Genomic DNA, 15,888 nt, shown 5'->3' with positions numbered 1-15,888 from the left:
TTATAAAGAATTATATACGGAGAATGGCGAATGGGACATGATGGAAATTGAAAGGTACCTAGAGAATTGTGAAGGTGTAAGCCTGGAGGAAAATACGCAGCAGATATTAGAGGAAGCTCCTAATATGGAAAAGGTGTTGACCGCAGTCAAGAGCCTTCCTAAAGGGAAGGCAACAGGTCTGGATAGCATCCCCTCTGAATTCTATGCTACATTCATAGATGAAATTAAATATATCTTAAGGGATTTAATTATCCATATTTTTTGCGGGGGGAACCGCCCAGCTCCTGGTCTAGGGCCAAAATTGTAATTTTTGCTAAAAAAGGGAAACCCCCAGAACATCTATGGTCATATCGCCCTATAACCCTTATAAATGCCGATTCCAAAATATATTCTAAAATCTTGGCAAATCGAATTGCACCTATAATACACAAGGTAATTACTAAAAGCCAGCACGGTTTATTTCCCGGAAGGTCAACTATAAATCATATTCAGAGGGTGATCACGCTATTTGATGGAACAGAAATTACAGAAGACCCTATGGCCCTAATTCTGTTGGATGCAGAGAAGGCCTTTGATAGGGTCTCCTGGCAGTTTCTCTGGAAAGCAATGGCGATAATGGGATTCAGAATCAAGTTTATTCAGGCAATACAAAAAATGTACATTAATCCTAGAGCTGTCGTATCTGTGAACGGAAGTCTAACCAAGGAAATTATCATTTCCAGGGGAACTCGCCAGGGATGCCCATGCTCGCCATTGCTTTTCGCAATATATATAGATTCCTTTGTTCGCTATTTGGATAAAAACAATAACATAACACCCATTATGTCACAGGGGTTCGCTACCAAAACATAAGCATATGCTGATGATATTGCCATAGTCACCGCAGACCCAATAGCTGCAATGCTGTCCATCGAGACCGAGGCCAGGAAATTTGGGCTAGTTTCTGGCTACGCGCTAAATCAAGGAAAGACACAAATCGTTCTAAACCCAAAAATTGTGATGGATGATCCAAGGGAGGTGAAGGTAACAACATACCTGGGAGTCACAATTTCCTCAAAGCTGGAGGAAGTTGTGGATATAAACCTTAAGCCAATGTTGAATACAATACAAAAAGATCTACAACGTTTAGATAATCTCCACCTATCTATTATTGGTAGGGCAAATGCAATTAAAATGGTGTATTTTCCCAAAATACTATACTTATTTAGGGCTATCTGTCTAGAATTCTCGAGTCAGTGGTTTACATCAATAGAACGTATCATTTTTTAGATTTATATGGTCATATGCACAAGCCCGCCGGGCATATAAATATCTTACCCTTCCCAAGAATAGAGGTGGGCTAGCTCTTCCCAACTTAAGGAGATATTATTGGTCATGTGTACTACTACAGCAAGGAATTACTGGAAGGGGGGGAAAATGCAGAGGAACAGTCCGCTTCAATCTTTCAGCTATTGGTGGGGAACTCCAGCTATGGCTATCTCTGAAGGCACATACACGATAGTTACCATAAAAAAGGTCAAATTTAAGACTCTATATAGCTGCTTTAAGGTATGGAAGGTTGTCAAGAAAACATTAGGAATATGACCAATTTCACTCTATAGTCCGGTATTGAATAATCCGATTCTTCCTCAAATAATATTTAAAGATAACTGCATAAACAAATGGTATAATTTAGGAATAACACAATTAGGGGATTTTTACACTACGCAGGGGATTAAATCTTTTAACGCTCTGAAACAAGAATTTGACCTAGATTGGCGGGACTTCTTTAAGTACCTCCAAATAAGGGACTTCTTAACATATAACCTTGGGGCAAGTATACTTGGGGAAGAATGTACGGTAGTAGAGACAATAATACACTCGAAAAAACACTCAATAGGCGGAGTTTATGGTTTATTGCTGGACATGCTTCCTGACGATCTAGACAAAACGGCAATAAAGTGGCAAAGTAAACTCGAAATCTCAAAGGAAGGATTTTTATATTCCTATCAGCTAGCCCAAACCATTCTTATTTCCACCAAATTACAGGCACAATTTTACAAAACCTACTTTTTTCTCTACTATACACCTGATAAGATCGCAAAATGGGGAACCGGCAAGGGGACTTGCTGCCCGAGATGCAATCTATCTAAAACAGATTCTGTTCATATCTTTACCTCTTGTCCTGTGCTAAGATCCTTGACAGAAGATATAGAGAGGTTTTTAACCTCAGTTCTTCGTAGAAATGTTACCCTGTCACATAAAGTAATGGTACTTGGGGCGGAAGACCCAGACAATCTCGAGAGTGGCCATGAATTTATATTTATAGCTATGGCAGTCCTGCGGCTATGCCTAGCCTCGGCTTGGCTTCATACGCTACCACCCTCCTTTCAACAGTGGCTAGCCAGACTTTTAGCTGTGCATAATATTGAGATAGCTATAAACAAGCAGAAAGGCAGATTGCGACGTAAAAGGGGTAAGAAAATCTGGAGCCCTCTCACACAATGGCGAGACGCACAAAACTAATCATCATTACCAATGCTGTTATGTATAATACCGAGATAGCTTTAAATAAGTTGAAAGGGAGATCGCGATCCTAAGGGGTACGAAAACCTGGATTTCTCTTACTTAATGACGAGATGTATAAAACAAAACTAATAATTATCAATGTTGTTATCTATATATGTTATAGCTTTTGTTGTTTTTCCGTGATACTGGGAATATATTTTTGAGAAATGTCTATAATGACTATGTATGTATGACAAGAACAATGTAAAACACATGATGCTAATGTGTAGAATGCTTACCTGCCCGGGGGAGGAGGGGGGTATATATATATATATATATATTCACTGAAAAAACCATAGGTTATAGACCATATATAGTTAGGAATTAGCATTTAAAAAACCTTTTTTTACTCACACAAAACCATTGAAATTCCATATATAGTTAGTAGTACTAACTATATATCGCGCACCCGCAATCCACTGCTGATCATGTCACATATTACATCATTCATGACATGGTCAGTGACATCACTGATGACATCACTGATGACATCTCAAATGACATCACTGATGACATCACTGATGACATCTCAAATGACATCACTGATGACAACATCCAGTGACTGTGTATTTCTGTAAAGTTAAAATATATCTTACATATTGAAGAATGAGTGGATGTAGAAGTGTCTGGATGAAGGATTTAGTAGGTGCATGACTGACTGTATGAGTGAGTGGTTAAATGTGTCTCACTGAGTGCATGGGTTAGTGACTGAACTGTGTTAATTTGTGCATCATTATGTTTGTTGTTCTGTAAACTGCTGCATGTGTTGATCAGTAGCTATATGAGTAAGTATATGGGTTATTGATTGGTTGCTCAAGTATTTGTATGGGAGACTGAGTGTGTGTGTGGGTGGCTGGGAGGTGTATGACTCTGTGCATTGGTGAGTGAATGGATATCTCAGTGCTACATGTCAAAGTAAGTACATATGTAAAACACAGTACATGTGAGAGTTGGCATATATAAATAACTGTGCATAAGAGCCAGTGAATGTGTGAGTGGCTGTATGGATGATTGTGAACTTGTATCAGGGATAGTAAAAGAGAGTAAATATGTGTTAGTATATGTTTGAATAAGTAAGGTGTGTATAACTGTATAGTTGAGGAAATGGAGGTGTGATTGATTCTTTGCATGACTGACTAGGTGTGTAAGTAACTCCATGGATGAGTGACAGTCTGTGAGTGTCTGTTTACACTGAGTGTATCTAAGGTTATATTAGAGTCTGAAGAGGTTCATCGTATTATCACATGAATGATGTCATCAGTGATGTGATCAGTAATGTCAAATGAGATGTCATCAGTGATGTCATCAGTGATGTCATTTGAGATGTCATCAGTGATGTCATCAGTGATGTCATTTGAGATGTCATCAGTGATGTCATCAGTGATGTCACTGACCATGTCATGAATGATGTAATATGTGACATGATCAGCAGTGGATTGCGGGTGCGCGATATATAGTTAGTACTACTAACTATATATGGAATTTCAATGGTTTTGTGTGAGTAAAAAAAGGTTTTTTAAATGCTAATTCCTAACTATATATGGTCTATAACCTATGGTTTTTTCAGTGAACTTTCAAGGTTTTGTAAATGCTAATTCCTAACTATATATGGTCTATAACCTATGGTTTTTTCAGTGAATTTCAATGGTTTTTTAATAGCAAATATCATAAGCTGTCGAATGTCAAGTACGTGGTAAGAAAAAACATTTTCGTGTTTATGCCCACTGATCTGCTTTGAATGCTGCCCCCCCCCTCATTTCTATTAGGAGTACTCTCTCTTTGCAGATAGTGAAGGGTAGTTAACGCAGGCCTTTGCCCCCGTTGTAATCCGTCGTGCCTGCTTCTCTCTCCATTTGATTGATTGTTATCCAAGCATTTACTGTTTTAGAATTGGTTCTCTTTGGTTCATTCTCTATTTACAAACAAGCACAGAGTCGCAATACTCTGTTTAGTCTTTGCAGATAGCGAAAAATCGTGTAAAAAAACAAAAGGAATCGAGCAAAATCAGTAGGCCACTAATGGGATCTCTTTTTGACCTCGCTAAAATAGAAACATTAGGAACAACCCCTCATGACAAATACGAAACTAGTGAGATGAACTGAACTCCACACCATGATGGCTGCAAGACAGCTCGGCTCCGCCACCCACCCCGCCCAAAATAACGATAAACTCTATGCAAATATATACAACACACCAGCAAAGTAACAGGGTAAAACATTTTATTAAACAACTATTTACATAACTATTTTAAACTTTTTGTTGCCCGATCCGGCTAGCTCAATCGATCGAGCATGAAACTCATGCACTCTGATGATTCAAAGTTTTGAAGAGTGCTTGTAACACTGTCTGAAGCCTATTTGCACTTGCTTCATCTTCACTATTCTAAAAGTAAGTGGGGGCTGTTTGAGTACGTTACTGCATTTGTAAACAATGTGATGCGGTGCCACCCTGAACCGCTTAACGGAGGCCCCCGAGGGACGGTGTGATGGCGCGGACTCGGAGGGGGCGCTTGGCTCCGGCCCCCTCCCCAAGTCGTGTTCTCTTGGTGTGGCCTGAGATCGCCCCCGACATAGGTGGCCGGCTCCCGGGATCAAGCGGAACTTTTTGCCTTTTGGTAACTCTTCCATTCTTGACCTTGTCCCACAATCCGTTTCACCTAAAGACACGCTGTAGTGGGGCTCCCCTTTACCATTTCAGTTGCCATTCCGCCCGCTTTTGCTACACTGTGCCTCTTCCGCTATTCAGCTGTTTACCGCCCGCTCTTTCGACTACAGCGTCTCGCTCACCATGTACTTGAGTTGCTCCCGCTCTTGCGGTGCAGCGATAGGCGGCTGCCACAGGACTCTCAAAATGGCGGCCGGCTCTTCAGATTTGGGCGTGGTCCACTAAAATGGCCCTGCGACACCTTGGAACTCGGACGCTTGTCTGCTAGAGCTTGGGCTCCATTCTCGAAAGCGTCCCCTCAGCCTTGAAGATTCTACAAAAGTCTTGGGGGCCCCCGACTCCCGCAGGCTTCTGGTGGGGAGCGGCTAGCATGATTGCTCGTGGAATGGCCACGACGGAGCTACGAAATGGTGGTGCTCTCATGCTAACGCCAGCTTCAGTCTGAAACATCCAGAAACTCTGTAGACTACCAATTCGATCAGTTCCGGTAGCGCCCCAACGTGACCCGGTAGAGAAGAACTTGCCCTCCCCTCTTTGACTGATGGTTCTTGTTGCCTGTCCCTTCTGTTGTCATTTAACAGAACTATTTAGCCTGCTGAAAGGGGTTGTGTTCCGACCGCTGGTTGGTGGAGACATTTTGACTATATTCTGGACCTGCGTTGTCGCGTAATGCGTCATATGACGCGCCGCGTTAGCGCATCCGGAAGTGATCCGGGGCGCGGCGCGCAGCGCGTAACGTAAGCATAACAGATCATGTAACTTGTTAATAAAACTTTTCATTGGTTCATTTTACTTTTCTTATTCTAATGATGAAAGGCTTGGTCATATGACCTAAAAATTACGCTTTTTATTACTTTCGAACATTATTTTTTCTTAAACACATGTTATAATGTTCCAGGCTAATGTACTTTCCCGGAAAATTTACAACTGTCCTGCAAGTAAAATATATTCCTTTTTCGAGAAAAAGGGTGTTTCTTCGTCCCATGACGGAGCCGTTGAGCAAAAGAGGGTCGGCCTGCTGTCTTAGTCGCCGATACGCCAGAATATCAGATTCTTATCGATCACTTTATGTTGCAGGAGTAGAAAACACAACAACCCTTGACCATTTATCTTTACTGCGTTCCTGCGTATTATACCTTTTACCCCTCATGTAATTCGAATGCTTTATTTCACTTGCCTTTTACTGATTCTAAAACAGTGACTATTATTAAAACTTTACCAATGTAAATACTACTACCATGTTTTCTTTTAAAAACCTTTATTGTGAAAATGTCAGTATACAAATACGGGCCTATAACCACGTGGGCCGGCCACGGAGCAAACTGTAATCGTATATGATGAGTAGACATTTACACTGTAGAGGAACGTAACGGGCGGGCCATTAGGTTGCAAGAACTAAGGTGTCTAACAGTTGCGGAATCGGTGGACGTACATTTTATAATTAAAATACGACAGGGCCAGTTACAATAAAATTATCTAGATATACATTTGCGGGCAAGTACCATGGGTGACGTTAATTCGAACTTTCAATAGTACAGTAATCAATAACACATCAGAACTTAATATCAATAGGGATGTCGAAATATTCAATCAATTCTCGTCCCCGCCCGCCATGTGCTTCAAAACTGCATACGTATCTCGTGATTTCAATGTTCTGCAACCAGTACACAACAAGGAGTTACGACTCCCATTTATTCTGGCGCCATTTTGGGCGAGGACGGGCAGGTCCAGGATATAGTCAAAATGTCTCTACCAACCATCGACTATGATGATGTTCATATGCTGTATTTATTAGAGTAACACTCATCTGTCCACATGAAATTAATTTGCCACAATCTAAACATGTCATTTTAATCTTTCCAAAGTTCTTCTAAATATTTGGGACCGTTTCCCTTGCCTCTGATGCTGTCAGTGCCAGTTCTTTGATGAATGTACTGGCAGGTCGGGGATTCTCCTCCAAATCTCTCTTTTATGCAGCACTATAATTAATCGGTGCCACCTCTCCATATGATGATGCATGGTATAGTTACCATAACTATATTTTTTTTCGGTTCCTCTGGAGAGTACATCGTGGCAGATGAAGCGTGTAACGTACCGGGAATTTACCTTTTTTGCATGTAGAGGAAAGGAAAAAAAATTCGAGCGTCCGAGTTCTAAGGTGTCCCAGGGCCATTTTAGTGGACCAGGCCCAAATCCAAAGGACAGGCCGCCATTTTGAGAGTCCTGTTGCAGCCGCCTGTCGCTGTAGCATCAAGAGCGGCCGAAACTCAGCTGAATGGCAACTGAAACGGTAAAGGGGCGCCCCACTACAGCAGACGAGCCTCCACCTGGGAAGGCCCGTTCACGCCGCCTCCCCCCCACCCCCCTTCGGGCACCCCACGCCGTTATTCGGAGCAGGATTGTAGGATGGCCACACCAATGCGGCAACTTGCTAGACACCACCTCGGTGCCAACCGAATCTCAGCGCCTTGTGGTGTCTTCTATTCAGAAAACATTGTTGTGCTGCCTTCGACCTATTCGCCGCAAGTGCGCACGCAACTCAGCTGCATAGCTTGCTAGACACCACCTCGGTGCCATCCGGATCTTGGCGCGTTGCGCTGCCTTTGGCCCCATTCGTACATCGGTCCGCTACTGACGCCACCTCACAGGCCAACGGGGCGCCCCACGCCCACTTTCAGCATTGTAGGATGGCCACACCAGTGCGGCAACTTGCTAGACACCACCTCGGTGCCATCCGGATCTTGGCGCGTTGTGCTGCCTTTGGCCTATTCGCACATCAGTCCGCTACTGACGCGAACTCACAGGCCAACGAGGCGCCCCACGCCGACTTTCAGCATTATAGGATGGCCACACCAGTGCGGCAACTTGCTAGACACCACCTCGGTGCCATCCGGATCTTGGCGCGTAGTGAAGCTGCAGCAGCTGCAAATAAGCTTCAGACAGTGTTACAACCGCTGCTCAGAACTCTCAACTATGACACCACCTCGGTGCCAACCGGATCTTGGCGCGTTGCGCTGCCTTTGGCCCCATTCGCACATCGGTCCGCTACTGACGCCACCTCACAGGCCAACGGTGCGCCCCACGCCCACTTTCAGCATTGTACGATGGCCACACCAGTGCGGCAACTTGCTAGACACCACCTCGGTGCCATCCGGATCTTGGCGCGTTGTGCTGCCTTCGGCCTATTCGCACATCGGTCCGCTACTGACGCTGCCTCACGTGCCAACGGATTTTCTACGCTTTTTATACCCTATGCCGCATAACAGGTCATGTGACTTGTTTATAAAACTTTTCATTGGTTCATTTTACTTTTGGTTTCCTAATGATGGAAGGCTTGATCATATGACCTAAAAATAACACTTTTCAGTGGATGAAAACTTTTTTTTTTCCCAAACGATGAAAGCCCCACCTTGTTTCTGGATGTTTCAGACTGAAGCTGGCGTCAGCATGAAAGCACCACCATCTCGTGGCTCCGTCGTGGTCATTCCGCGAGCAATCATGGCAGCCGCTCCCCACCGGAAGCCTGCAGGAGTCGGGGGCCCCCAAGACTTTTGTACAATCCTCAAGGCTGAGGGAACGCTTTCGAGAATGGGGTCCAAGACCTAGCAGACTAGCGTCCGATTTCCAAGGTGTCCCAGGGCCATTTCAGTGGACCAGGCCCAAAAAGGAAAGAGCCTGCCGCCATTTTGAGAGTCCTGTGGCAGCCGCCTATCGCTGCACCGCAAGAGTGGGCGCAACTCAGCTGAATGGCGGATTTTGACACAGTGGACCAAAAGCGGACGGAATGGCAACTGAAACGGTAAAGGGGCGCCCCACTACAGCAGACGAGCCTCCACCTGGGGAGGCCCGTTCACGCCGCCTCACCCCCCCCCCGGGGCGCCCCACGCCGTTATTCGGAGGGCGGCAACTTACTGGACATCACCTTGGTGCCATCGTTCTGCTGCCTTGGAACTATTCGCACAACAGACCGCTACTGATGACCCACCCCCCGCGACGCCCCACGCCGGATACCGAAATCAGTGCGGCACCCAGGCAACATCACCTGGGTGCCATCCAGAAATCTGGACGTTGTGCTGCGTTGGGACTATTCGCACAACCGACCGCTACTTCCTTCTTTTTCCCTAAAAATTTTTAAATGTTTTTACTGTTTTTGTTTTGTTGTATATATTTATAAGTTATTAAAGTTTTATAATCCTACTACTTTGTTGGAGTGCTATATATTTTTAATGTGACACATAATTGTAAAAACTTTGATGTACAAAGAGGCATCCCTGGAATCTTCCGCTTCAGGCTCGGTCCCCTCCCCAATCACAATACAGAATGGTTTTCAGATAGTAGGAACGCGTGTGGTGTGACGGATCTCATCGGGTGTGGGCCTTGATCTACTATAACTCCTTTGAAGAGGGGTGATTCTTTACAGCTGGGGCCATAAACTACATCTGCAGGGCTAGCTGATAGCCTGGGACCGGCCTGGACAATCGGACACAGAGGAAGAGGAGTGTCAGAGGGTGCGGTAGTGAATAGGGCGAAAGGGAGGTGTCGGACAGGCACAGGGTGTGATTCTCAGGGAAGAGCAGCGCAGATGGGGGGAGGTTTATTGCCCATGCGTAAGACAGAGAGCGGGGGTGACCAGTGCCTGGGGGAGATGCTTGCGAGGGTGGGGAGCCATGCTAAGGATCGACAGCGTGCAGAGAGTGGGTCTGGTCAAGGCATCTAAAATGGCTGCCGTGCACGACAAAAGTGTGGCATTTGAAAAAAGGCAAGATGGCGCAGACAATGTTTATCAACACTTCCTGATTTCCTTCGAATCAAACGTTAACAGACGTTATCTCTACCACACTACCGGTCCCCCTGGGCTTAAACGCCGAGATGGTAGGGACTGCATCCCGTGGAGATAGGTCGAGACGTCACTCAGCAGAAAAAAAAAGAAAAAAAAAAGTCTATAAACATACAATAAGTTAAAAGTCAATCATTCTTGTTTCCTTGTAGTACGCTCCCCAGGCCCGCGGGGCCCTTTTAAAACCTCCACATCAAACCTAGGGGGTCAGGGAGGATCTACTATGCCCCCTTATGGTCATTTGCCCCTTCGCTTTGGCCTCCTCTTGTCTCTCGATCCTACCGAGAGACAAGATGGCGGCCGCTACGGACTGTTTGGAATGTTTACAGACGCCGGAGAACCATTCAGCTTCGCTTCACAAAGCTCCGTAACGCGAAAAGTACGCGAAGCGGAGCGCTGCCCGGTCCGCTGTCACAGATATATATCTTTTTTTGAACGTTAATTTCTCAAAATCCACTGGAGCACATATATTGAGACATAGCAAAGGCACATCGGGCTACCAGTAAATATGAGTAAACTTACTATGTAACATAAAAATGTTGCACTCTATACTATAAGTCTCATTTTATACTACAATCACTTTGCTACAACCTCATAAATTAAAAATAAAAATGAATAATGTCTCAAACAATTTTTGATTTCTAAATATAAATTTCTTCTTCTGAACTTTCATAATTTGAAAGAACTAGTAACATGTCCTCATCAGGAATTTCCTCTTCAATCATCTCATCAGGAATCTCCTCATGAAAAGTCTGCAATGATGATTCTTGTAACTCTATGGTCTCCAAACATTCGATAAATTCGCCGTCAAGAGATTGATCAAAAAAATCATTCAAGTCATCTCCTCCTTATGAGAATATTTCATTATTGGTGCTGTCAATTTCAATAAATGTAGTGGATAATTCAAAAGAAATTGCCACGGTCTCTTCATTGTGATCCATTTTATTTTGAAATTTCTTGCTGTAAATTGCAGAAAAAAATAATCACTTTCATTTATCGTTTTTAGTAATACATAATATAAAACTAACTTTATCAAGTATTTAGTATAACAGAAGTACTGTAAATAAATAACAGAAAACATTTTTCAAATTATCTTAAAGTGTACAACATTGTTCCCCTTACAAATTAACAACTCACCTTTTTGAAAGTAGGAGAAGCGTTAGTACTGTGTAAATCAAACACCAGAAATTGAGCACCAAAAATTCCTCACAAATGTACCTCAGACAGTAGTATCACAAAATGGCTGTGGTTTCCTCTCATTTTAGATATATACATAACCAATTAACTTTAATCACACACAAATACAAAACCAAAGTAACATTTTAATTGGTTCTAAATTTCAACACTTTCAAATGTGTTTTCCCCATGCAATTTTCCATAGGACATTTAGATACGTCTACAGCCTGAATGGCTGAACGGAATTACACCAAACTTGGCAAAATGGTACATCAAACCTAGGGGGTCAGGGAGGATCTACTATGCCCCCTTATGGTCATTTGCCCCTTAGCTTTGGCCTCCTCTTGTCTCTCGATCCTACCGAGAGACAAGATGGCGGCCGCTACGGACTGTTTGGAATGTTTACAGACGCCGGAGAACCAATCAGCTTCGCTTCACAAAGCTCCGTAACGCGAAAAGTACGCGAAGCGGAGCGCTGCCCGGTCCGCTGTCACAGATATATATCTTTTTTTGAACGTTATTTTCTCAAAATCCACTGGAGCACATATATTGAGACATAGCAAAGGCACATCGGGCTACCAGTACCTACAATTTTGCCAAGTTTCGTGCAAATCCATTCAGCCGTTCGATTATTATTATTATTTTTTTTTTTTGCCCCGCGGGGCCCTTTTAAAACCTCCACATCAAACCTAGGGGGTCAGGGAGGATCTACTATGCCCCCTTATGGTCATTTGCCCCTTCGCTTTGGCCTCCTCTTGTCTCTCGATCCTACCGAGAGACAAGATGGCGGCTGCTACGGACTGTTTGGAATGTTTACAGATGCCGGAGAACCAATCAGCTTCGCTTCACAAAGCTCCGTAACGCGAAAAGTACGCGAACCGGAGCGCTGCCCGGTCCGCTGTTACAGATATATATCTTTTTTTGAACGTTAATTTCTCAAAATCCACTGGAGCACATATATTGAGACCTAGCAAAGGCACATCGGGCTACCAGTCCCTACAATTTTGCCAAGTTTCGTGCAAATCCATTCAGCCGTTCGGGCTAAAAGTGAGGCCAACCGCCCTATGGAAATTAACATTGGAAAAACGCGTTTTGGGACCCCCATTTTTTCTCGGCCCCCCCTTGACGAACCCCCCCCAAATTTCCAGGGGCTGCTCAGAAACAAAATGTTCCATTTTCCTGAAAATTTCTGCCAATTCCGTCCACAAACGCCAAAGTTATTAGACATAGAATTTTCAAAAATCCCATAGAGAAAAAATCCTAACTATATATACCTACTGGCGACCGCCAGTAGGTAATATATATATATATATATATATATATATATATATATATATATGTTAAAAAACAATAAAAACATTTTTAAAAAAACAAAAAACAAAAAAAGCATAGTAACATTATAACACAACATAGTATGATACTAATATATTAACATAACGTAATAACACAACATAACAATATAACATATTAGAATATGATAATACATAGTAGCATAACATAATAACACAACATAATACCATAACATAATGACATAACATAAAATATTGTAATCAATACCATAATAAAATATCATGATAACAAAATAACATAACATGATAACATCACAACATTATAACACAACATAATAGCATAGCATAATACCATAACATAGTAACATAACATAATAACATAATAACTATAACAATATAACATAACATAATAACATAACATAATTATTAACATAAAAACATAAGATAACACCATAAAACATAATAAAAACATAATAACATAACATAATTACATAATAACATAATTACATAATATACCATAATATCATAATAACGAACATAATAACATAATAACATTCAAACATAATATAATGACATTATAACATAATACAACATAGTAACATAATATAATAAGATAACATATCAACATACATACAAACATAATAGCAACATAATATAGACATAATATAACATAAGATAATAACTTAACATAATGTAACAAAATAAGATAACATAATAACTTAACATAATAAAATAATAACATAACATAATAGCATAATAACATAACATAAAAACAAAACATAATACAATAATAACATAACATAATAATAGCACTATACCATAAAATAATAACAATATAATAATAAAATACCAATAACTTAATATAACGTAACATAATAATATAACATTATATCATATCATTACATAATAACATAACATAATATAATAATATAATTACAACATAACATAATTACATAACATAACATAATAACATAAAATAATAACATCATAAAATAGTACCATAACATAGCACAACAACACACAGTAATAACGTGACATAACATAATATCATAATAACATATCATAATAACAATAACATACAATAACATAACATAATATAATAATAACATAACATAATATCAGAACATGATAACATAATAAAATGACATAACATAATAAGATGCCATAATAACATAATAGCATAACATAACATAAGATCATAATAACATAACATAATATCATAACCACATACCATAATCACATAATAATCCACCATAATAATATAACATAATGACATAACATAATAACATAGCACAATAATGTAACATAATAACATAGCATAATAACATAATATATAACATAACAATATCTAATCTTCATAACATGAAAACATTAAATAGCAATATAACATAATAGCATAGCATAATATTAACATAATAACATAATAAAACCAAAGGGGATGATGGACAGATTGTTGAACATTGCAAGCACTCACACACAGTCAACTGATCTGGGTTTAATCCATCATCATTCTTTAGCTCACTCCGCCACCCCAGTTCAGACATGGCCATATGCAAATCTGACCCTGTGCCAAATGGGAACAGTCCAGCCCGAACTGTCAAGCCATGTCTTCCCTGGACCGGAAACAGACATCCGGGACGGGTTTCTGGCTAATCAGCCGTCATCAGCCAGGCTAGCTTGAATCCAGTGGCAAAGTGAGCAAGGGACCCACGCCTGGGCATACCAGGCCAACTTAGGGCGCATAAAGTAAAACCAAAGGGGACTGTTCCCATGAGGCACAGGGTCAGACTGATTTGCATATGGCCATGTCTGAACTGGGGTGGCAGAGTGAGCTAAAGAATGATGATGGATTAAACCCAGATCAGTGAGTGCTTGCAATGTTCAACACATCCATCATCCCCTTTGGTTTTGGTTTGTTCGACATAATAACATAATAACATAACATAATATCATAATACTGTAATAATATAACATAATCCCTCACCATAATAACAAAACATAATAACAGAACAGAACATAATAACATTACAGAATAACATAACATCACAACATAGTTACATAATAACATAATGTTGGAAATGTCCCTTTTTGCAGGGTTATTCCCATACGTTTTGCTTCTTCCTCCTTTGTTTTTCCTAACCTGTAGTTGTTGGCAATAGGACTTCGGGCACCTTACCACTGCTGATCAGTGCAAAGTACATATGTGTATATTGTTATTGTGATTGGTTATTCATGATTGCTATATTCGTTTTACCAGTAGGTCCTTAGTAAAGTGCACTGAGTGTGCCAGGGCTGGTAATTCAAATGCTACTAGTGGACCTGCAGCACTGATTATGCTACCCACATGAGTAGCCTCAAAGAGATGTCTCAGGCCTGCCACCGCAGTGCCTATGCACAGTTTGCTAATTGCCATGTTGACCTAGCCAGTGTACCCACTTTCCAGGCCTTACCCTTCCATTTTCTTACACCTAGGACACCCCTCGGCTAGGCCCATGGTACCCCCCTGGCAGGGTGCAGTGTATGTAAAAGGTAGGACATGTACTAGTGTATTTAACTTGTCCTGATAGTGAACTACTGTCAATTTGGTTTTTCACTATTGAAAGGCTATATTACCCATAAGACAGAATGGGAAATGCTTTGTAACATGTTTACCTGCATATCTTACCATACGAGTGAGATAGAAACTTGGAGTCTGGTATCCCCGAACTCAGAATGTAATAACACATCTTTTAGGAAGGATGGTTTTTAAATCATGTGTTTGAAAATGGCACTTTTAAAAAGTGGCTATTTTCTTGTTCAACCTTTCTGTGTGCCTCTGCCTTTTTGTGGATTGACTGTCTGGTTTGAGAGTGACAGCGGCTGGGGTGGCTCCAGGAGTCTAGGTGAGTCAGCACTAGGCTGAATAGACCTAACTGCATTTGGAGTGGTGGGAGGAGTAGCACCTGGGCCTGAATAGGGCTGTGCCTGCCTTCCACAATGCTGTCTCCACCTCCTGTGGTCCGTCTGATGACCCTGGCCTACAGTGACAAAGGAAGAAGTTGTGCACTACAGAGTGCACCCAGAACTGGTTTGGACTGGGTCCAGGACCCCTCACACATAGAGAACAAAGAATTTGGGGGTATAAATATGAGAGCTGAAACCCCTGAACTTTAGACTACTTTGGAACCAAGGAGGATACTTTGCTGAGGAGAAAAGCTGAAGAGCTGAAGGAGAAGTTCTGCCCTTGCTTTGTGTCTGGGGTTGGCCTACAGTTGCTAGTTCTGCCAAAGGAAGGACAAGGGACTTTGCTGTGTCCCCATGCTTTATAAGGACTTTGCTGTGGGCTGTGTCCTGAAAAGAAAGTCTCCAAGGGCCTGAGAAGAGCTGGCCTCCTAT

Source organism: Lissotriton helveticus, chromosome 11, assembly GCF_964261635.1.
Source record: "Lissotriton helveticus chromosome 11, aLisHel1.1, whole genome shotgun sequence".
Lineage (NCBI taxonomy): Eukaryota > Metazoa > Chordata > Amphibia > Caudata > Salamandridae > Lissotriton > Lissotriton helveticus.
The sequence above is the reverse complement of the archived record's forward strand: the minus strand, read 5'-3'. Positions refer to the sequence as shown.